General features: G+C 39.1%; 1 protein-coding gene across 1 annotated transcript in view; it reads left to right on the top strand.

The window, feature by feature from the left end:
* The window catches only part of LOC103066828 (rho GTPase-activating protein 7-like), an 87,438-nt gene that overhangs the window by 679 nt on the left and 61,501 nt on the right, over positions 1-25,258 (top strand). The gene's annotated exons all lie outside the window — the stretch shown is intronic.

The following is a 25,258-nucleotide window of genomic DNA, read 5'->3' as shown; positions in this document are numbered from 1 at the left end:
TTGGAATGATTTTTAAAATATATATATTATATATTTGCATTGGCATATAGTACTGTACGCTTCTAGCATCAATCTGTGTATATATAGAAGCCAGCAAATCCCAAATGATGGTGTGATCATGAGCAGATGGTTGTGTTGATACTCTGACACACAGTGGGGAAATCTGGTACTACCAAGTGAACATTTGAGAAACGTATTCTAAATGAAATACTGCTCTTAGAACATACTCTTTCCAAGACATTTTGGCTTTTTAGCCCAAGGTTATGTAACTATTACCTGTGGCTCTGTTGGAGACAACGTTCAAATCTTCAGAAGAAGAGTTAAGTTTCTATGCTAACACTGGCAAAAGTATTGAGCTTTTCCTAGCTCAAACGTCAACACTTGGTCCTTTCAAACTTTACTGAGATGCAGAAATGCAATTTGGCAGCTGCAATGCTTACTTTCAGGTGGTTCCACTCAGTCTGAACAGGATTCTACTTCACAGGTAAGTGAAGCAGGGCTGTGTGTGTCCATCCCTTCACTTAAGAGGGTCTCTAGTTACTTCTTGGCATTACTGCTTTACCGCATTCAAGTGAACATGAAAACTTCTAGGTTGGCTGCTTATGTGGCCAGACTAGCGACAAAAGTGGTGGGGCAAGTATTCTTGATGTTGTATTTTCATTCTTCTGGAGTTCTTTTTGATTCAGTTGTGATCCTGGTTAGCACCTTTTCAGCAGAGGCTTGCATATGGGAGTAGGATAAGATTCTCCTGGTAATAATGAGGAGCTCAGAATGGAATTCCAAGAGAAGGAATTCAGAGTTTTAGAATGGATTAAAGGAGCGGAATGTTTATTCAACCTCTCTAATGCAGAAAGTTTATTCTGCTTGCTGGATCTGCTTACCCTTTATCCATCAAGGGAATGCCCAGCAGGACTGCTCTTTTTTGGGGTGGGGTTAGGGCAGGACTCACAAGTGGCAGGAAGAGCAAGCAAGGGTCACAGACATAAACAGAGCTAAGAAGATATAGTAACATTGAGAAATCCTTTATGTGGCCTTGAACAAGCCAGGAACTCTCTGAATTTGGGTGTCCTCTGTAAAGTGGGACAAAGATGAGGGCAGGAAAGTAAGAGTGAAAGCAGTCAAATGTTTTGTGGAAGAGATATAGAAAGCATTTCCTGTTGCCAAGACTCCAAAACGTGAGCCCCACAGTACACACATCTAATTGCATCATTAAAAAATAAAAATTCCTGAAAGCTAGAACCTTTCTGAGGGAATGTCTTCTATAGCATATGATTCAAAAATGGCCTATTATGCAGAATGCAGGGCCTTTCCCCACTCTCACCTAATCATGGCAAAAGCATTCCCTGCAATATCCTTTTTTCTGCCATGCCCCCATGATACCATCGTTTCATTCCTATCTAATTAGTGAGACAAGCTTAAATTCTCTGTGGTGGTACCACAGTTAAAATATTTTCCCTTTGGAGCCAGCAGCATCCTCCATCAGCCACAAGGCAAGTAAAATCTGTTACACTTTGCCACCCATTATGTTGGAGGTGAAGTTGGGTGACCAGTAGTGGGCTGGATAAGAAAGGTCATTTCAAGCTTGGTCATTTCAGGATGCACCCTTTGCTCTCTGATTCCCAGAAAACACCGGTTGTCATTCTGCTGTTGTCTCCATAAAGGATTGGGAGAGCGGTGTGGACTGCTGGTCTTTTGGATTTGTGCAAGCAGTTAATTTTTTTAAGTGCTGTGTTCCTTTAGCAGCCCCACTCTAACAGTGTGCACTGCCTGCCAAAGGTCCATCTCTCTCTCTCATCTATCTATCTATCTATCTATCTATCTATCTATCTATCTATCTATCTATCTATCTATCTATCTATCTACCTATCATATGATCTAGAACACAGGCAGTAGAGGGAAGCTAGGAATTGGCAGCGATTTCATGCTGGTAACTCATCAGTGGGAAAAGTCTTCACTGAAACAACTCAAGTATTTGAAAAGGGTTGAGCAGGAGTGAGTGCTACTTGCCATTGGCTCCAAAGGAAAAAAAGCTCACCCACTCTCCTCTGGAATTTGAGCCAATTATTTCAAAGAATAGTAAAATTTTAAAGTGTGTTTTTTTTTAAAGAAAAAAAGCTCACCAAAGCAAGAACACATGGCTGTAATTATACACATGAATAGATCCATCAAAGCCAGTTGTATATAATGTCTCCTTGCACCAAGGAATTAAATGAGACATCAATATTTAAAGATAGTCATTATTGCTAAATAGGCTTCTTTCCATCATTCATTTCTACTTGATTTTGGTAGCTGCTATAGAAGATAGTGTTTCCCCCCAACTTGTCTGGTGGGTCAGCAGCCTCCCCACCTAGCAATAAGACATAGAAATACTTTGAACAAAAATACATTTATAAGAAAAACAGTTCCCAAAATTCCATCCCATCTGAAGATGACCAAGGCAGATAGAGTAGACCCAACTCTATTGGCAGTAAAAGTAATCAGGGGCAGTGAATTTCTTTAACCACTACACAGTGTAAGTTATCTCAGAGAATTGAATGGCTATTATCCTACATTTGGGGAGATACTGTCTTCATTTTTTCACCCTCAAAACTTTTGTAACAGAATGTATGCAGAGATGCATGAATATATCTTCTGAAAGATCTGATGTGATGAAGAATGCTTTGATGCATGCTTCAGAAGGTCTGTCATGACCATCTAGGGCTAAATGGAGTTATACTTTTTCTAGAACTTTGTACAATCAGGTTTCTCAACAACAAAGAAGATTGTAACATCCAGATGAATATGATTATCCATCAACATGGGAAGGTCATAGGTGGAGCCCTGTATGTGTTGTCTTCCTAACTACCTGAACAAAGATTCTCACTTTTATAAGTGGCTACAGTCAGCTTGTTCTCTATCTCCCCAGTGTTGTGAGGTCACCTTGAATATAATGTAGTACATTCGTAGAAAAGACTGGAATGAGAATGCAAAAGAAGGACAAATGTTTACAGTTATTGAATGACTCCACCTCAGAACTTCTTCTTCATGTAACCTCAATTTCAATCAAAGTAAAAGTGAAATGGTGGCCTTTACTCAGTAACTTCACCACATCTTTCTTGTATTCAGATTATATTATGAATTAAGCATGAAGCAATACTTAGAATAGAGCACAGGAGGGTCCCTTAGCTGAAATTGATTTGGAGATTGAATTAGAGTAATGCTGACATATTGCTTCAGATTCCAGATGGCAATATATTTTTTCTTCAAGAGAGAGTGGGGAAAAACTCTTCTTTGGTGGTGGGATGTATAGATAATCTCTGCCATGACAGCTGCAATTAATCTGAGATGAAATAACCATTTTTCTTCCACTAGTGGGAGAAATCATATTATTTTCAGAGACAAACTAAAGCACTCTGTGCATGAGACAAATAAAAGCTTTAGGGATAATAACAGTAACAAATGACTAACTTACATGAACTGAATTTATAAATATTTTTCTTTTAAAGGAGCTTTATGGTGTGTTCACTAAATGATCTAGCCATTTCACACCATCATTTTATGCTCATCTTGGCTGGGAAACAAGACATTCTTACAGGTGTCCTACAGCTGGTGTTTTTCCTGCTTTGAAAATGTAAGACTGACTAAGTACACATGTTGTTAAGCATGCATCTGAGAAATGGTGCTTAGTGCTGTCACTCCTACTTTACAGGAAAGGCAGCTCATTGATGAGGAGACATGATCAAAGGATAAACAGTGATCTCACTTCCTTTTCCTTCAACTCAGGGTGGAGGGAAGTCCTGCCAGAAAGCCTCCAGGCACTTTCTCATGGCAGTTTTTTTTTTTCTTTTTCTGAGGGTGGGCAGGAAACTGCTCCTCCTCTCTTGTTCTCTCTCTTATGGCAAAAGAGCAGACTAACACCACTGCTTGGTGAGAGAACATCGGCAGAACTCTAACACTGTGGGAGGTGAGCCATACTAGTCTATGCCAGGACAAAATCAGAAAGTCAGCGCCTTTTAAGACAAATTTTTAATAAAAGGCATACGTAAGCTGCAGCTCACAACAGCTTGTGTCTTAAAATAAAATTTGTGAGTGGTCATTTACTTTTGTTCTCTCTGCTAAATGGGAATTTAGCTCTGTCATCTTCATCGACAGCAGGATGTACAACTCGCCCTCCTTTTGCTTGCTTCTACTTCTACTGAAACTGATCTTTCCTGCTGCATCCTCCAGGGAGACAAAGTTTACAAAACAATGGCCAAGAAAACTACAAGGTCATGTCCATGAAGTCACCAGGAGTGGAGTTCCCATTTTGAAGGAGGCTTTAGCTGTTTATTGGGTGGGGGTCACTCAACTGTAAGAGAAAGGTAGCAGTTGCTGCCTAACATAACTGTGCAATGAGTCCACTTAACCGGAGAAGGAGGGTATATGAAGACTGAGTTCACTCCCATCACTCCACTGCGAAGTGAGAGAAGATAAGGAGGTGGCTTCTTCCATCACCAATGCTTATCTGCCCCCCCCCCCCGGTGCTCTTCTGTTTCTGCATCCAACATCTGGATAATGAAGCAGGAAGGATTAGTTTCCCAGAGGGAGGACCTGCTACCAACTTTGTCTTTTCTCTCCCACACACATGCATTGTCTCATATGAAGTGTGGGACATTTTGGCCCAATTTTCACTATAGGTAGAAAGCTGATGAATGAAGCAGCTGCTCCAGTAAGGCCCAACTTTTGCTGCTGCAGAAACAGAAAGCAAGTGAGTGAGCAAACACTGGTGGCTGATCACATTCAGTCTTTGGACAAGACTATGAACTTTATCATGCCTCCTACCTTGCTTATTAGCAATGGTCAGGAGTAAAAGGAATTTGGAGTGGTTATTAACTTTTCTTGCATGCTGTGCTGAACCCTGTCCCACAGAATAGCACAACTTTGAAGGGGACGGGTTTCAGAGAGCTCCCTGTTTGTGATGGAGAGAGAAGCATAGAATTATAGTCATAGGGTTGGAAAGGACCTTGGAGGTCTTCTAGCCCAACCCCCTGCCCAAGGCAGGGGTCCTCATACCATCTCAGCAAAAAGTTGTCCAATCTTTTCTTGAAAACCTCCAGCGATGGAGCACCCACAGCTCCGGGAGGCAAGCTGTTCCACTACTTAATAGTTTTCATTGTCAAGAAATTCCTCCTTATTTCCAGGTTGGATCTCTGTTGAATCTCCTGTTCCTTCCCTGTGGTCCTTTGCAGACAAAACTCCAGACCTTAGGGCAATTGGACAATTTTAAATGGTGGACTTAATATTTACTTACTTACTTACATAGATAAAGAACACCCAACTCCAACCAACTCTGGGTGCTTTACAAAAGCCAGGACAATAAAATAAACAGATGATATGCATCCAGAAAAGCCATATAAAACAGAACAAAATCTTACAAGATCACCTCTTGCGAGCGCTGTTTCACCACCCCGGGAGAAGAGCCAGGTTTTCAGTGCCTTTCAGAACATAATTATGGTAGAAGCCATATGGATTTCTGGGGAATACTATTCCAGAGGGCAGGTGCCATGACAGACGAAGCTTCCAAGGCTCCAACTGAGAGGACCTGAAGTGCACCCACTTTGCCAGATCTTACTGGACAGGGGAAACAGTCAGAGGTAGGTGGTCCCTCAAATAACCAGGCCCTATACTATGAAGGGCTTTATAGGTAGTAACCAGTACCTTGAATTAGACTCGGAAGCCAACTGGCAACCAATGCAGCTCACAGATCAGTAGTGTGATGTGTGTATACCATAGCATGCCCTTTATTGCCAATGTCACTACATTTTGGAGCAGCTGTAATTTCCAAGTGGCTTTCAAGAGCAGCTCCAAGAAGAGTACATTGCAATAATCCATTTGTGAGATGACTAGAAGATGAGTCACTGTCTGAAGGACCTATCATTCCAGGAATGGGCACATCTGGTGTACTGGATGGATCTATACAAAGGCTTCCTTGGCCACAACTGCCATCTGCCCGTGAAGTGGGAACTGTGAGTCCAAAATGACACCCAGATAATAATCTTATAGGACTTTCCATTTAGACAGCCATATATTTTACCAGAGAATTAAAGCAAGCACCCTTACAATATTGGATCACAGATACCTATTCTCTTTGGGTTCTGGATCTTTAACACCATAATGGAATCCTGTTTGTTGATGCTCCTATCAATTTCTTGGTGGTCGTTTGTCCCTCTCTCAGGTGGAAAGCTCTGCATTTTAGGTAATAGCTGTCTCAGTGAGAGCAAGGAAAAATAAAAGAGGGTTGTGGAGACATACTAACCTTGGGACTTTCAGAAGGACTGTGGATAGTTAGAATATATTCTACACTGAGCCAGGAAGGTTATTGGGTTCCCTGTTCCTAGCTACAGGGAGAGAATAAAATGGGATGATGATGCATAGCCATCCTGAACAGTAACCACAAAAGTAGGTAACCTTGTACAATGTCCTTGAAATTGTCACTCAGAAATCAGGAGCCCATGTCAGCAGATGAATGATGTAATCAGACAGCCCTTACCCAACCCATGCAAGTTGTTCAAGGAGGATGGTTTTGAAGGTGCTGTATTTACTGGGCAAGAGGGTCGAACACTGACCTCAAGGGCCATTATTGCATCTGCAAACAAATAACCATATTCTCTGAAAGTGTGTCTGGTTTTAGTTAGGTTCAAAAGTGAATTCTCTTTTTAAAAACATTTGGCATGTTTGTTTCAAATTTCTTCTCATGTTGTATGCTATATGTGTAGCCTTAAAAATGGCAATGGCCTATGACATATAGTGTGCTTTCTGTCTTTACAGACATGGGGAGTGAGAAGGCATTGTTTAAGAAAAGAAATGTGTAATAGAAAGTCTGGGCTTTAAGATGAAAATGTATTATTAGATTAATAATGTGACAAATAGCATTTCTACAACACAATCACAATTTAGCTTTATATATATACAAATACAACTGTGTTTTATTTTCTACTATAAACGTTGAGGCATAGATAACTTTTTAGAGTTTCCTAGGTATTTCCATTCCTAGTATTTGTTGTTATTTTGGATCATGAAACAAACTGCATGCATACTTGTGCAATACAAAAAGCACATTTGCAAATGCAGTTACAATGTGCTGCAGAAGCCAACCCACTTTTATGTAGGTTTCCAGGGAGCTGTTCAGGCATTTTCCATTTCAGTAGGTTAATGAATTATTGGTTAATCTGATCTTTTCTCAGTGGAATGGCTTTCTCCTAGTACATATTTAAATGCTGGTCTCATATATCAAACACAATTCCCACCATTTAGTTAAGGATTCTACCAGAAATGATCTCCGCCGGATGAGAACGCCGTCCTATCGTTTGTGGAACCCCTGGTTTTAATTTTACTTCCAGGTTCTGTGTTGTGGAGGGATACCTCACATGCAATGAAGTTCTACATTGAAGTAAAGTAGAAATCCATGTTGCTGCTGCTCTTTGACTCTGAGGAGACAGAGTGTAACGGGATAGTATAGGAACAGTAGAAACTGAGCATACATGCTCAGGGACAGCTCATCTTCCTTGGGCACTGCTGTAGGAAGTGCTGCAGCAAAACCAGCAATTTAAACTATTTATCATCCAGCAGGGAGACCAGCAGTGAACAGTCCTCTAAAAGTTAGTTCTCACACTGTGAAAAGTAAACAACCTGATACTAGATCAGGCTATTACCAAAATGAGGAACAGATGGAAACTGTAACTCTGGCCCAAAAAAGGATTTGCTTCTAACCCTTTACATGGAGTGTGTGGGAGGAAGAAGTGCTAGTAATTTGACCATTGATTGTTAGACATACATAGAGCTCACATTTGATTCATAGCAGCTGCTGGAACTCTTTCGCAACGGCTCCATAGTTTTGCCGCAATAAATCTATTTCTCTGACCCTTCATGTCCTGAGAAATGCATTCTTGCAGTGTTTTGCCTTATTTGCTAAGAGAGCTCTGACAAGTCCTCAGCTATTATTTGCCTTCTTTGCAAACTGACCAAGGGGCAGGCAGGCAGGGAAAGCCCTATGTACAACAGGGCTTTTTAATACTTGTAAACTTAAATTTGGGAAAGATTTCTGCAGGTGACCTCTGCTCTCCAGATAGCTGAAGGGCAGCCTCCAAGGGAAGTATTTGACATCAGAACTATTATAAAATATGTTCAATGGCCATATTTGAACCAATAGCTGTGCAGCATTTGATAATTTGCCTTACTTTTGCTTAAATGTACTGCATACAGCTTAGTTAAAGAAGCCGTACTGGTGTCAGTTCTCCCTGGATGATGGTTTTGAAAGACACACACCAAGATTTGTTTGCTGTTCCGTGTTAACTAGAGAGTGCATACAGTTTGTTGTGTATGTGCCAGAGGGAGGCAGCAAAGTTGCAACAGGTCATCCTATTGAAAAGGGAGCTGAGATGGTCAGCTTCTTTGGTGAAGAAATTGGTATTCAATTTTCTTGGAAGAGAGAACATTATATAACCCCGGAAAGTTTGTGAAAAGAAACACGAAAGCAGGGGTTTCTTCTCATACAAACAGCACAGATGCCTTTTTCATTAGTATCCTTGCAGCGTCTCTTACCTGGTATGAATTGCAGACTAGAACAAGTAAGTTGTCCAGCTCTCCCATCAACCTACACCATATTGCTTATGAAATAGTTTGGTGGTCTTTTCTTTTTACTTGAATTCAGCCATGTCCTGCTCATAAGGGGTTGAAAGATATTGGTAGGAGAAAATAATATAAAAATATCTAACAGTGTGTGTTTGAGGGTATTAAAAATCAAATTCTTTTCCTAGGCAGTAATAAACTGTTACCCTTAGCCCTTCCTGCCAAATAATGAGAAATTCTAGGGATGCCTTGTTCACCCAACTTCTGTTTCCTTTGGGAAAGAGTCAATGGAAGCTTTTGGCATTCTGGAATATTGAGTTTATTTAACATGTGTATACATGGAGCCTAAGGCTTACAATGGACAGACAAGTCCATTAACCCACATCAACTCTCTGGAAGGAGATCGTTCCTCAAGATGACTTTCTAGGAGTTTGTAAAGACCCCTTGTCTCTTTTTCACTGACATGAATAGCCAATTATTTTCTTTAAATGTGGGCTTTTGTGATTCAGTAGACTGTATAAGACTGAGGCATGTTTCTTAAAACAGGTCAGCAACATCCCATCCCTGTTTAGCCCTAGAGTTTTCTGCAATGGTACCACCAACGCTCAGTGGCAAACTGCATGACAACAGTGATACCATTTTTGGTGCGAAACAAAGGAACATAGAGCCAGTGTTTTAAGCCTATTGTAGGGTTAAGACACCTAAAAAAGTATGTGTATCAGAGAGAATCCTAAACCCACCTAAAACTAAGGAAATTGTGAAAAAGCCTTGCCTATTTCTCAGTGTGGTAATTATATTGCTGCTTCATCTGCTCTTATTCTTCGTTGTCAGAAATAAGGGTGGTTAATTAGCTGCTGAAAAGTGTCTGAAGAAGAATCCTTTTCCTTCCCTAGCATTTCTAGATTTTTAAAGGTTCTTTTAAAAAGATTTTAATATTTGGAATTCATGTTTAATACACTATTGTAAACAACCTGGAGTCACTCTGGTAATAATTAGAAATGAATAAATATTAATGAGATAACTTTTGAAATGTATTTGCCTTCTAGTTCTTCCAGGTTCTTCCCCATACTCTGTGCATTTTTATAGAGACATTGGAATCTGTGGGTCATGTGACTTGACAATCTTCCTTCCTTCCTTCCTTCCTTCCTTCCTTCCTTCCTTCCTTCCTTCCTTCCTTCCTTCCTTCCTTCCTTCCTTCCTTCCTTCCTTCCTTCCTTCCTCTGCCTTTGAGTCAGTGTTGACTCCTGGTGACTGCCTGGACAAGTCCCTGCAGTTTTCTTGGCAAGGTTTTTCAGAAGTGGTTTGTCACTGCCTCCTTCTCAGGAATGGGAAAGAGAGTGACTGACCCAAGATCACCCAGCTTCGTCTTCCTAGGACTGAGAGAGAGCGACTGGCCCAAGTTCACCCAGCTGGCTTTGTGCCTAAGGCAGGACTAGAACTCACAATCTCCTGGTTTCTAGCCTGGTGCCTTAACCACTACACCAAACTGGCTCTCTTTGTTCTCTATAGGTCTGTACTAATTTCTGGATGCCATTGCACTGTTCTGCATACCGTGCACTGTTTTCCAGGTTCTGTTCTTTCTCTCTCAGGATTCAGCTTAAAATTCTCTACAGTAGATCAGATTGGCAAGGCAACTTCCAAACATGTCCTACTTCTTTTGAGGTGCATCCCAACTCTTGCCATGAGCAAAACATCTCAGAAATGTGTCCCAGTAACAAAGATTCCCATTGGCACCATCTGTGTAACCAGCTATTTATTCTCAATATTCTACCCTCCTTGCCTGGGCCATGTTCTTAAGCAGAAAAGAGAGAAGAAGCAAACACCACTATACCACCAGCTCCATTACTTCTGTTCCTTTTGAATCACCAAAGGTGATTGCTTTATTAAATGCCATCAGACAGGGGAGGGCAAATGAATGAATTTGTGATGTTGTTAAATCTAATTGATGAAAAGCCAAGAAAAGTGGAGGATGTTAATTTTCATGATTGAAAATGGATTATTTTTCAAAGAGCATTCAGGGCTTTCTGCTTTCTTGGAGAAAGAAACCCAGCTGTGTTTCTATGTTTGTAGAACATATAACAAAAATAACTTTTCTATTTATAAAAGGGAAAATACCTCCTGGGAATGGTAAGTACTTAATGCCTTTCTATCATAAACTCTTCCTTGCATGACCACTTCTTAGCCTTACATGGATTCTGATGAAAAATAAATCTATTTGGAAGTAAATTAGCTGCTGACTTGGTGGTTATTTTTTTGTTATTTTTCCATGCTAAGTAGGAACGGGTTCAGGAATGGTGATTTGACTAAGGCCACCTACTGAGTTTCATGGCTGAGATGGGATCTGAACTCTGGGTTGGAGCTGAAGAGGCTTCCCAACTATAAAATCTTGTCTGCTCTTCTACTGTTTATTCTGAATATGTAAGATCTATTCAGTACAAGAGATATTATGTGTCCACCACTTTACTCAAATTCAAAATAAAAAATAAAAAAATAAACATTTCAGTGTTGGGGGACTGGAGCTTGTCCTGATAGCTTCCTGGAATCCTTTCTAGGTCTTTGATTCTTGTTTGCATGATTGCAATTTAGACAGAGGAGAGGTCAATTATATTTGAGGTGTATTAAATTGCCTTGCCAGAATGACAAAATATCTTGTTCTGGATATTGCTGGCTACTTCTGGAAAATAAAGGCATTAGGAAGCATCCTTTTCCTTCTTGCAATGTGTTGATGCACGTTGCAATTTCTAAAACTAGTACCAAAAAAAATCAGGACAGTGTTCAAGGATTTATGGGATGTGTTAAGCTGTGAAGCTGTGAACCTGAGCATCACAGTATGATTGATTGATTGATTGATTGATTGATTGATTGATTGATTATGTGCCATCAAATTGTTGTTGACTTTTAGCATTATTACAAAATAATAGTTTTGTAGAATAATTATATATTACTTAGATTTCTAAGGCCACCCAGAGTTGCTGTAATTGGGCAGTCTTAGAAATCTAAATTATACAGTAAGTTAGCAAGGAAGAAAACAAATGCTTCAGTGACTTAATTCCAAATGAAATAAATTCTAGGTAGAACTTCACCCAGAATTCTCCACTGATTGAAGAGAATCAGTGTTATGTATAACCATAGGTTCCTTTATTTATGATCTTCTGGCTACTTACAGATGAAGAAAAAGAAGTGTGGGATGTGATCCAAATATTTCTAAAGTTCTGGAATAGAAATGCAATGTAAATACACATTAAGTCTAAGCTGGAGGGGTTGAATGAGCACTCTTTATCATGAATTGTTCAGTGTAACCAACATTTAAGAACTATACATGAGTTCAACTCTACCCTAACCCCCCAAAAAACAGAAATATTTGTCAGATTAAAAAGATTTATTCTATTAAAGTACATGCAGATTATGTAAAGTCATAGGAGTCCCAGGTCACTGAGTTTTAATTGACATTTAAGTGTTCTCAACCTTTGAATGTATTTCAGGATTCCCAAGAGAGAGAACTGTAGTGCTCTGGCAAAATACAAGTGTACAGGTAGAATATGTGATATTTCAGGTATGCAAGTTTGTATTTATATCAAAAGATTTCTTAAAGATATGTTGACATTCTCTGAAACAGAATGTCATGGTTTCTGGGAGGATACGTACTGTTCTATAAGGATAATCTTAAGTAGATAGTTTCTTGTATAATGGGATCTTCAGAGCAAAAGATATGCACCTTTCACAATTATGTCAAATAAAATGCTATGGCTTAGCCAAATATCATTGCCAATGTTTCAGTAGTACATTAAAAAAAAAAAAAGCGTACATTATTGTGAGAGAGTGAAGTTGGGGTTGCTGTCTGTGCTTGGGAAAAGCAGCTGCAGCCAGACAGAAATGCTTCCTACCACACTTTCCCAAGGCTCAGCACAGCTCATGTTTGTTTTGTTTTTTTCCTCAAAAGGTTGCAAAAGTTTACAGCCCCAGAAACCTGAGAGATGGGCTCATGCATGCATTCATTCACTCACAAAGTTACTCACAAGCTTCTACTCCTGCGTTCCAGCTGCCTGGCTAATTGAGTCACACCCTGGCATTTTCAAGGACTTGCCAATGTCCAGAGGTAGCCTCACCCACCCAGGCCCTTAGCTTACAAAAGCAAACGCTAAGACAGAGTGTGTGTAGGTGTGTAGGAGAAAAGGAAATAGGAAAATGGCAAGCAGGTGAGGAAGCGGGAGGTGACGTCTGGAGATTGACAGCTATTACAGGTAGGCAAGGACTATCAATCAACTGCCAGGACCACAAGCTACGGTAAGCAGCATATCCTGGTGGGAGTCCTGCCTGCAGCTTGGCTTGGAAGCTCAGCTGGAGTGCCCAAAAGCAACACTGCTTAAGAGCAGAGCTTGGAGCTTGGCCCGGAGCTCGGCAGCAACTAGAAAAGGAACAACCACACTGAGGCAGCACCTCATCCCAACTAGTACAAAAACTTTGGCAAAAGGCAAAGGTTGTAAGCTACTTCATAGAGTTTGAGACTTTTGTTTGAACTGAGCATAAAGGACTGAGTATTAAAGATGCATCTACGTGGTGACAGCAGCTTGCAAGTCCTAGATGGGTGGAGTTGACCCAAAGCGATAGCCTGTTGTTGGGGAAGGTGTGTGCTGCAATAAAGCATTGTGTACAGACTTGCTATGCTGTGGTGTGTCCAGTCCTTGGAAAGCAAAGAACCCTCAAAATTATTCAGGATGTATTCAAATCCCAACTAATAATAAGACAGAATTTTATATTCTGAGGCATACCATAGGTTCTTTCTCTACTTTACAGTTGTTTTTTTTGGGCAAAAAATGGAGATCATGACTCCTATAGAGCAGTCATTGTGTCATAGGCTCACTATATACCCTAAATTCCAGATGTTCCCAAATCCCTCCCTATACAGTTCTGGTAGGATTGGAAAATGGTATTTCCTAGCAATGTTTAAATTTTTTTTAGTTCTCATATTTTAAAATAAAACTCATATCAGTAATTTTTTTAAAAATTACACAAACCTACTTATCATACATACAAACACCAATTATTAAATCAACATAATCACATACAAAATTAGTTTTTGGCACGTTATAAAATTTTAGTGATTGATTAATTGGGTTTGTAAGGCCATTTAATCATCACATGTCTTAAGGTGACATAAAAAGAGGGTTAAAAACATCACAGAATCATCATCATCATCCACTCAGGAAATATAGACACTGAAAAACTCATAGCATACCAGTGGATTCACAAATCATCCCAGCCCAGGGCCTGCTGGAAGAACCAGATCTTTAGGGCTTTTCTTGACAACAGCAGGGTTGGGGCCCCAAGCACTTCATACTCCTGAAGGCAGGAGCAACAACAGAGAAGGGACACTTTCCAGATCCCATTTCTTCTTCATTGAGGGAACCCAGAGGATGCCTACCCTTGTCTGAGATTATAGGAAGGGAATAGGTAATTGGGAAAAGGTAGTTCTACAAATAGCCAGACCCTAAGCCATGAAAGGCTTTGTAGATGACCATCAATACCTTGAATTGCATCTAGAAGTCAACTAGCAATGATGCAGCTCATGAAGTAGAGGTGTTACATGGGCATACGGAGATGCACCTATAATTACTTATGTAACTGTGATCTAAACTACTAAGCAGTAGCTTCTAAGTGGTCTTCAGGATAAGTGCAAAACATGTTGCAGTAGCTTAAATGAGAGGTGACTAAAACATGGGGACTGTGAGAAGGGCCTCTTAATCCAGGAAAAAGTAGCAAGATGAATCTGTGCAAAGCTCTCCTAGGCAGAGCTGCTAGTGCTCTTTGAGCAAGAGCTGCAAATCTAGTAGAACCCCAGAAATTGTGCACCAGTTTCATTTGTGGAAGCACAACCCCGTTCAACCCCCAAAAGTGCTATAACTAACTAGTATGGTGTCTTTAAGGAATGCTGTTTCTGGCACTGGAATAACTAAAGTTGATAATGTCTACCGGTTTTGTTTTCTTTTACATTACAAAAAAAGCATTATGTGAAACCATTGGTTGACTAAATTCATGGTGGGCAGTCAAGATCAATATTCATGGGCTGATCTGGTGACAACCACTGCATATGTAAAACTGCTACTTGGACTGTCAACATATAGTAAAGAGAATGCATGAAAGAAAACCAGATATGTTGTGTCTTCGTGAAATTAAGGATAAATGGAAGGAGATAATATATTTAAATAAAGTTAATCTGAGTGTGGAGTGGAACTGATATACAGTATTAATATGGGGAAGTAATGGTATCATTTTAATTGTAAATGAAATGCCTAAATTCAATATCAGAAAGCTTGAGTTAGTGACATCTTTTGGGATGAATTGTGCAATATTCTGAATAAGTGAGTTTCAGGGGAAAAAGTTATTCTGGGTAGGAATAAGATGAGGGAATTCAGAAAAATAAGTTACTGGGACATTCACAGACCCAGTAATGAATAAGAATGGTGACTACTTAGCTTCAAATGTGTGGCTTCAAGATATAAGATTATTCATGTGTACACATGGGAAAGGAGTCCAAAAGGATTATTAATGTGATCCATCATGATGAAAGATTGAGAGTATTAGAGGAGGACATAAGAATAATGCAAGGTTCTGAATGTGGCACAGACCATTTTTATGATAGTGTCAAGAAGGGATCTTGGGAAAAATGGGCACAGAAGAAAAAGAAAGAAGGGAAAAAACTAGAGTAAAATTAGAATTACTGTAGGAAGAGAAAGTACAAGTTTTGTATGCAAAGGTATTAGAAGGTTAGATTTATCTTCCAACAGAACAAATGCAAGTAGACACAAGGGAACATGATGTGGAAGTTGCTTGGAACAGTATGGAAGGAATGATGTTACAAAGTGCCAGAAAAGTGTGCAGAGTTATGCTAATGGGAAGTATGAAAAAGTAGGCTTGGTGAAATGTCAAAGTGTCAAAGCGGATGGATGAGGAAAGAAATGCAAATACCCAATGAGAATGATTCTTACAAAAAATGAAATTAAAAGAAAGTTAGTGTGCAATATAGAGAGAGGGAGAAAGTTTCAAAAAATGTAGTCAGAGAGAACAGTTAAAGAGATGGCAAAAATTCAGAGAGGTTTTAATGGAAATTTAAAATATTGTTTCTGAAGTGGGTGAATGAAGTTAAGAATGAAAGTGATGAAATTATTTGGGATAAAATTGAAGTAAGAAGTGCTGGAAGAAGTATTTTAGACATTTGTATGAGAGTGATAGTTATGCCAAAAAGTGGAATAAATGTTATATATGGTAGCATTCATTTAAAAAAAAAATGGATGAATGGGACAGGTTAAGTGCTGTGAGGTGCTGAGAAATGAAAAGGGTGCAGGTTTAGAAGGTATAACTGGGGAGTGACCAGTATGGAAGCATAAGTTGAAGTGGTTTGGTCAAATAGAGAGAATGCATGAGGGTAGAATTGCAAAACAAGCACATGAAGGAAGAATGAACTGATTGAGAGGATGGGGAAGACCAAAAAAGTTGCAGTTGGATGAACCTGATGAGATTCCCAAAAAGAGAAAGGGGATAATTTTTAAAAAGTCAATGTATGAATCAATGTATGGACCTGGGGGAAGGAAGGATCGTTTGCAAGGACAGAAAGGTATGGAGAGATGCAGGGAATGGTGCTTGCAAGGTCTAGATATAATTAGAGTTTGCTTGTCTTATCTCCTGGGTTTAGTTTCTTCAGCTTATTATTTCTTACTCTTTTTCTGCATTTTCCCTGCCTTGTACTTCTGTTTGCTAGGACACACATTTAAAGGCTGTTACTGCTCCCAGAAAAGAACCAGTTTGGCCTAGTGGTTAAGGCAACAGGCTAGAAACCAGAAAACTGTGAGTTCTAGCCCCACCTTAGGCACAAAGCCACCTGGATGAACTTGGGCCAGTCATACTCTCTCAGACCTTGGAAGGAGGCAATGGCAACCCATTTCCAAACTCTTGCCAAGAACATTGTCTTGTCTAGGCTTGTCTAGGCAGTTGCCAGGAGTTAAGACTGACTCGAAGGCACTCAAACCCCCAAACTCCCACTGTTCCCAGATAAGATGGCAGAAGAAGACAGTTTACCTAATCCCTCCATGAAATAAAGAAGAGGAACCGTAGGCAACAGATAGAGCAGCTCCTCAGCTTCTCAATGTAACTGCAAGATTCCTTCAAGCAGCAAAATTAGTACAAAATAACAGCTCAGATCTTGGAAGATCAGACAACTTTTATGTATAAAGACCTGCATCTTAATTTCTGAGCCTGCAATGAGAGAAAATCCAGACTTACATTGTAATTATTTCATCACTGAGTACTGTACACAGTAAACAAGTAAATGTGATTTAAAGAATATTTTAGCAGCTAATTATATTGATTGAAGTTTTACAGGCCAGTGACCATTTCCACCAGAGCATAGATAAAAATGGAGATGCCTTGTAGAAATTGCGCAAAACCCTGATAGTTTCTAAACACAGCAAAACTATGAATCTATATTCTGCAGGGGGATAATGTGCAGCACGTTTACCTTTTTGGCATCTCCTGGATTTATTGCTGAAGCTGGCACCTAACTGAGGATCATCTGCCAGGCAAAACAGCACAGCATGTTCAGGAGGACATGTCAAGTTTCTTCTTGTTTTGGAACATCCATGGAAACGTAATTAAAGTATCTCTGGTAGCCTTTTCTGGAATTCATAATACTTTAGAATATTAAGTTTGGAGAAAGAGGGGACAAGTATTGAATGCAAATACTTGGCTACTGATAAGATTATTTGAAATGGTCTAAAAAAATTAAACTGTCAAAATCGACTTCAGAGTAAATGTCATTCATCTTGCTTACAAAGCAATTGGAAAAATTATATATGTAGGTTTTTTTGGCCCTTTGACTTCTTTCTTGTGACCCTTAGAAATGTTTCAGGCCATCTTGGCTGAAAACAAGAGTTTGCTGCCTTTTGGATTTGGGAAACTAGTGAAAACGTGCCTGATTTTTCAAAAATAATTTTCTTTAAAAAATTATCCCACTCAAGGAACACATATCAATAATCCACATTCTCAACTTCCTTATACATACAATGTTGCTTTTCCCTGCATTTGTTCAGCTCACTTAGTGTTAAATGTCCTGACTGGATTCTGTTGAATAAATCCTGCTTTTGCTTTTGTGGTGTTGCTGTCTTCTGTTGGGTCAGGTGACTTCAAGTGAGCTGAATGTTTGGTAGAGCGCTTTATCATCTGAATACTTCAGTGCGGTAACTGCCACCTGCACCTCGTGAATAGTTCCGTGATTTGTAAATTCTCATTTAAAAAGCTCCCAAACTTTGGTAGAAACACATGGATTGCGGATAGCAGGTGGCTTCTTAGAATCAGACGGTTTAGTTCATTTACCTCTCAATCTGTGTTTACAGCTTGTCTAGATAAGTTGATTATTATTTATAACCACTTCTTCAATATCATGCTTGCATAAATCCTGTGGTCTTAAAAACATTTTCTCCTAACATATTCTTATCTAGTTCGTTTCAGCGCCCTTAAATTGTCAGACATTAGTTGATACTTCAGATATGAGAAGATATGCACAAAAAGGGGGAAAACATCCCAAAATGAATGATATAGTTTCTATTGGCTGAGAACTGGGGAATGCCAAAAATGTATTTGGAAGAAGGATGGCATAGAAACCTGGCACTAGGATGGAATGTCGTTTTATTACAGTGCTGCTTGGAAACTATCCCGGGGGGAAAGTGGCTGGATTTGTCTGCTGTAGCAATCTGCACCCACAGGCCAGCGCTGACATTAGACAGAGTGAGACAGCTGCCTCGTGCAGCAAATTTGAGTGCCTTAAAAGAGTGTTGTTAGATATCTTGCTTGTTCTTACTGTGTTTTTCCAGTCAAGGATAGGGAGAAGAGCTTCTGGAATGTTTTCTTTACTTATTGATTTTGCCTTAGGACTCCAACATCACAGATTGTATTATAGGATTAATAATAGCAGGTGTCTGAGGTTTTCCAACATATACCTTCCTGGGTCCAGATGGAGCCCTCTTTTCACTATGTGAAAAAGCTCTGCTGAGTAGCTACCTGAAAACTGAATGGAGGCGAGGAAGTGGGAACTCTCCTCTATCCTTCCACAAAGCAGGCACAATAGTTGTACTTGATATAAGAATTATACTCTCTGTGGTCTAGTTATCTTGCTTTTTTCACTGTATCCAACTGTACAGGAAACCAAGGAATTAGCTGGGCCCTGTGGAAAAGGAGAGAACACTTGGAAGTGATTATATCAATACATTTTTCCATCTTACCATTCCTTAGTGAGGTAGTAATGCTTCATAAAATCATGCTAAATTGAATCGTCTTGGCAACCATCTGGCTCGAAAAAGTACTATCCAAACATGTGGCCTCATGAAATTTTTACTCTTCTTCTCACAGTTAACTTGCTTAGTTGTACTTCCTAAAATATATTTCAAGGTCTTTTCCTGGGATCTTATCCAAGAGAAGAACAAGAAGTTTGGAGCATCTACGAGTGGTGGTAATAGAAGAGAATGAGGAAATCCTATATAGCCTTTGATCCACATAAATACAGCAATTAATTTGATGTGCTTTTACTTCATCCCTCCATGAAAGAGTTCAAAATATTTTAAAAGGGAGAAGTGTGTAAGACCTCTTCAGATGCTGGTATTGTTTTAAAAAAACAAAATCAGAGGAACAACTGGGTGTCAAGCTTCAGACAGCAAACGAAGAAGAGAACCTGCTCTCCCGGACAGTAAGAGAAGTTAATGTCTTGAAGGCTAATATGTAGAATACTTTGAAATCAGGCATGATTCTATATGTAAAACAGTATTATTGCCATGCGTCTCTACAAATTTCACTCACTGAAATTTTAGACAAAATGTCATGTGAGAAACCTTGATCTTACTGGATATTGTTTTCTTATTAGTCTCTAGCCTCACCAAGGTCAATAAGATTCAACAGAGAGACAGCTAAAAGAATGAAAAAATATGCATTCTGTATTTCAAAAACTTGAAACTAGTAAAGCTAGTTTGTATTTCAAAAACTTGAAACTAGTATAGCTAGTTTTAAATTTTAAAATCTCTCCTGAGATATTCTGATCTTTGCTTTGACGGTAACAAAAGAAGCTTTCCTAAGATTTAGCTTGAAAAAAGAGACACAAGATACTGTATGTCAAATCTGGGTTGTGTGATGTGAACCAAATTCTGGATTAACAAGTGTGTGGTCTGTTTTCAAAACTAACACCTGTGACATAATTTCTAAAAGGTTTCTCTGCTTGGGCAACAGAGAAGATTTTCAGTGGACCTATGAATCTGCTTAAAGTGTGCTACAAGATATGAACATCCAAAACATAAAACAGAATTTTGTCTTCTCCTTAACCCTGACAAGAAAAAAACTTGCTCATTGTAAAAACTGATATCATTTCTTTAGGTTGGAAATGAAAAACAAGAAAGACAACAGGAAATCTTGCAAACCCTTCTGATAAGTTTGCTAGGTCAGAAAGTTTCCTTCCTATTCCCATATGGATCTCAAATTTGTTATTGCTATTTGAGATGATAACTGCACCATAGACAAAACATATGAGAATAATATGATGAATTAACAGCAGAAAATAATTCAAATAACACATTATTCTTTCCAGTCCAATAGAATATTGGAAATAAATTGTGTAAACGGCTCAGAATTCTCTCTTCCTGTCCATCAGCAGGATAACCTCCAAAAATAAAATAGAACTGGACAAAATTTGGTATTGAGGGAGAAGATAGAAAATGGAAGACCATGTTTGAAGATAGTCTGGATCCAGCCAGGGGCTATGAACAAAAACTTTCCAGAAAAAACTTCCCATATATCCCATGGCACATGCAGTTAGGACAACAATACCAATTGTTCTGTTCTGTTCTGTTCTGTTCTGTTCTGTTCTGTTCTGTTCTGTTCTGTTCTGTTCTACTCTACTCTACTCTACTCTACTCTACTCTACTCTACTCTATTATAGCGTTGCCCAACTCCCAATTGACTCAGCGTGGCTCATATACACACAAAGAAGACAATAAAATAAATGAACAAGATGGAAAATCCAGCCAACTAACACCAATACATATGTAAGCATGTGCTGAACCCTCCAATCATGGCCTCCATCCACCCTACTCCAAGGCCTGGGAGAACAGCCAGTTCTTTATAGCCTTCTAGAATGCTATTAGGGTGGAAGCCATGCAGATCTCAGAAAGAACCTCATTCTAGAGGGCAGGTGCCATGACAAAGAAGGTGTACTTCATGGGTTCTGACAGATGACATGATTTAATCAAGGTAGGGGACCTAGAGTGTGCCTATTCTGTTGGCTTAGCTAAGCAGAAACCATGGAAGATAGGTGGTCCCTTATATAACCATGCCCTATGTCTTGTAACCAACTCCTTGACTCGCATCTGGAAGCACACTGGCAACCAGTGCAGCTCACAAAGCAGGGGTATCATATGGGCATGCTAAGGCCATCCCAACACTGCCCACGCACTGCATTCTGGACCAGTTGAAGCTTCTGAGTGGTCTTCAAGGAACTAATTGCAGTGGTCAACCCCCCTTAATTGTGAAGCATCTCAGTTGTTAACAAGAAAGCAAAGTTCCAATACCATTTTATCTAAACATCTTGATTCAACTGTCCTGTTGCAACACAGAGCCAGAGTTGCTTAGGATGATCTCCAAGAACATTTGAGTTAAATTCCCTTAAGACTAATGTTCTGGACAAGTTCATTCCCTGAACCAAGAACAGCATGCAGAATTTTTTAATGACAAGCAATCTAAGCATCTTTTAGGCACTTTTCTTAAGTCCCTTCTATGAAACCTAGATTGTTTTAATTATTTTACTATTTTTCACAAGAATATCCATTTGATTTTTAAGTAGTACATTTCTTTTTTCAATCCCACTTTGATGTGATAGTGCTCAGCATTGTATATAAGCCAGGCTTTTGGATCCTGGGAGTAGCAGTACAAGTATTTCTGGGAAGGACACCAACTTTGGGAAAGGCTGTACTAAATGATAATGAATGCTCAGATGGTATCATTTTAGGGTTGTATTGCAATTTCTCAGTCTTTGAACAAACAATTTAGGTGCAATCACAATGGGCAATATATTACTACGTTCTATCAATCTGTCTTTGCCTCCTAGTCTGAGCAAGGCACTTGAACTGGCAATGGCAGAGAGTGTTTGATTTCCTTGGTTAGGTAACAACAGTTAAAATGCTACAGGACATCATTCTCTGTGCACATTGGATTCAAGAATTGACTTTTATATGCACAATGATGAATGAAGGTAAAGCGGGTACAATTCCACCCTGAAGTTGTCATGGACATGATGATAGTTCTCTAAAGAAGATGCTCATTTGGCGGGGGTGGGGGGCGTATTATCTTTCAAACTACAGAGGGTGAAATCTAAGAGCTGAGTGGATTTTGTTCTGGTTTAGGTGTCAGGCCAAAAATATGTGAATCAGTTTAGAAGCAAATAAGTCTTTGTTAGTCCAGAACCTACTTCTAGCCATGTGAGATTCTCTGCCCATCTTATGGGAAGCTAATTCTAAGCTACCTAAGAGTTTAGGGCAGAAAGCTTAGGGAGGATTGATACAATTATTTATACACACATTCACATACTAACCCAAGAAAGAGTATCATTGGTACTTGTGCCTTGTCTTTAGAGTTCTTTCTCTGTTCGTTTATGACTAATGCAAGCCTTATAAATGCTCAGCTCTAAATGGAACCTTGTTTGTTTAGTCACGCTTTTAAATGAATCTAGGTTGCTCTCTTCATTTTTGCTGTCCTTGTTTTTAAGATGTCGCAATGTTATGTGATGTTGTAATTTTATGGTTTTAATCCAGAATTCACCCCTGCTTTGAGATTTTTCACAGTTGCACTGAATGTTTGTTACTGATTTTCATAAACTTGCTTTAACATATATTTTCCCATCTAATCTGGGAACAGCATCATATGATATTATTTGTGTCCAGCAACATACTCCATGAAAGACAGGCAAATACAACCTTTTTCATTTGCTGTGATAAATGGATGCAAATAGGAACCTAAAGTGGGTTGATGCTTTCCAGATTGCCTGACTTCTAAATGCAAGCAAGATAGATGATGTCTCACTAGCAATACTTCATGGAGGATGACATGGTCATCCCCTTCTCTCTCTTTTGTATGTGTGTAAATATATTCATTCTTCCCTTATGTCGATGCAGAATGCAGGTACGATCCTGCATTTCCAAAATAAGATGTTTCTTTGCCATGTTTAGTCTCTCTGTTAGGTGAAATTAAAACATTTGTCATGACACAGATTTCCTCTGCTTTGACTAAAAGAACACGTTCCCTAAGAACTATAACTTGCTTTCATGGTCACTGTTATTCTGCTGTAGTCACAGAGTCTAAACAAAGCTGGATTCTTCTGAGCTTCAGGAAATATATTAGCAAAACCCTGTAGCCTCCTTAGTTATGTGAATGTTTACACACTTCCATTAAACAAAAAATAAACTTTGTTTGGCTTCCCAAGAAAGTATTTGAGGGAACAGCATTTCTAGTAGTTAAGACAAGCAGGATCTTTGCTGAGCAGTACAAAGGAAATTTGTCACAAGGACAGTGATGACAAAAGTATAGTTTTGCATTTCCAGATTTGTCAGATTCTTACCAAATATGGCCATAAGTCCACATGCAGGAGAGGTTATTCTTCAGCTGTGTTGTGGGAAGAGTCTTGGCTTGGTAAACAGAGCACATGCACTACAGCAGAAGGTCCATCTGGCATCTCTGTGTAGGGTGCAACAGACTCATTCCTGTCTGCAAGTCTGGACAGGCACTGTTTGCACAGAGCAGTCTTCCCCAATTGACTGCTCACCACAAGTATTGGTCTTCAATCCCCAGAACTTCTAGTTTGGAAAGGATGGGATAGACACCTCTGTCCTGGTTTGCTTCAAGCAATTTCCTATGCAATAGAGAGAATTCAGCTTCTGTCTCAGTTTCAGCAGGTTCTTGCATAATATTCATTCATGAAGTTATGCCTTTGGTAGTGAGATAATTCAGCCAGAAGGCAGGATGCTGCTTTGAAAGGACCAGTATATCTCCTCCCTCTACTGCTAACCTTTTTGGCTTTGGCTCAGCTTTCTACTTTCAGTGCATTCTTTCAAAATTGGTTTATCTGTCAAGTTGAACTTCTTGTTCATTTTTTTTTTCAAAATTCTTTAGGCATGTTCTAAATTGCTCTCTCAGTCTGTACAGGGTGCTGGCCAGGACTGTGAGTTTTGATTGTTCTTTTGTATGAACTTGAACAAGTGCACAGTGAGAACACCACTGATACTCCTCTGGCACGAGATGATGCAAAGGAAGACAAATAGCGGCAGGCGTGCTACCTTTCAGAGAATCTTATCTACGTTATTGCTTTGCCCATTAAGAAACCTTTCCTTATTCAGATTCTAAAGAATCTGAGGAGTTCCTGAAACAGACTGAACGTGTTGCTTTACAGAATTGTGATTAAAACGGTGGGTGAAAGACAGCTTTGAAATGGACAGGATTTTTGGGGGAGAAGGATGATCAGAGCTCAAACGTGAGATGGGATATGCTTTACCACAACCAAGACATTTGAATTGGGAACAGCTCAGTCCAGACTACATTTCAATTTCAGAAAACTTTCTTGCATGGTTAGAAAATGTTTTGCCTGATTTCTGAGAGGTTATCTAAAGGAGAAGGAAGTAATATATGACTAGAAATGGCTTAAACTACAAATCTGAATTGGATCTCCCAAATGATGTCATCCCTCCTATTTCTGAATCTGTCTTTCAGAAATGTTTTGTATTGGGATAGGAGTGGGAAATATGAAGGAAAAAAAATACTTTTATCTGTAAATGTATGACATGGAAATCGACAAATTATATGAATTGGCTAAAGGTTTGCAAACTTTCCATAATACTTTTCATATAGCATGGCTGCCTCCAGGTTTTCTTTCATTATAGATTTTTTTTTTCTTGTGAATTAGAATAATTGCTAGATGACTGCTTAATGGGAACTGATTAGAAGGTAGCTGAGGGATCTCACCAGCTTTCCATACAGCAGGCATTATAATATGGAAGACTGAACACATGCATTCCACTTTACCCCCAGTTAGAAGGGCAGACAGGTGTAAAGTAAAAACAAAAGAAGAAAAAATGAGAGGAATGAGATGAGAACAAAGAGAAATATTAAGAATTGGCTGGATGACTCCCTAAAAAGGTGTGATATGAAATTGAGGTCTTTTTGCTTGGTGGAGAGCACACACTGGTTTACTTTATTTTTCCTCTATTGGTATTTCATTAACTATAATTAATTCCTTCACTTCCACAGAAAACTATACCTTTCTGTGAATTTTTCATCATTCTAAAATGAGGAAATACATAGCAATATTTTTCCTATCTCCTATTTTAATGCATTAACTTTTTTTTCATAAATAATTCCATTGTTACTATCATCATCCAGATTAATACTTTCTCAATTTATGTAGAAGTTACAAGTAAAGTTTTCAGATTCTTCAGCTAATAAACTCTTATGTTATGGGCTAAACATATCTTTTAAAAAAATGAAATCTATATTATGCATCCAGGTTTTTATTTTATTTTTTGTACCTTTAAGTCAGGGTTGATTCCTGGTGATTGCCTGGACTAGTCCCTGCAGTTTTCTCGGCAAGATTTTCAGA

The sequence above is a fragment of the Python bivittatus genome, unplaced genomic scaffold (assembly GCF_059951505.1).
Source record: "Python bivittatus isolate LINGU-HERP-01145 unplaced genomic scaffold, Pbiv_v1 ctg000080_np1212, whole genome shotgun sequence".
Lineage (NCBI taxonomy): Eukaryota > Metazoa > Chordata > Lepidosauria > Squamata > Pythonidae > Python > Python bivittatus.
Note: the sequence above shows the minus strand (reverse complement) of the source record. Positions and strands in the feature narration are given on the sequence as shown.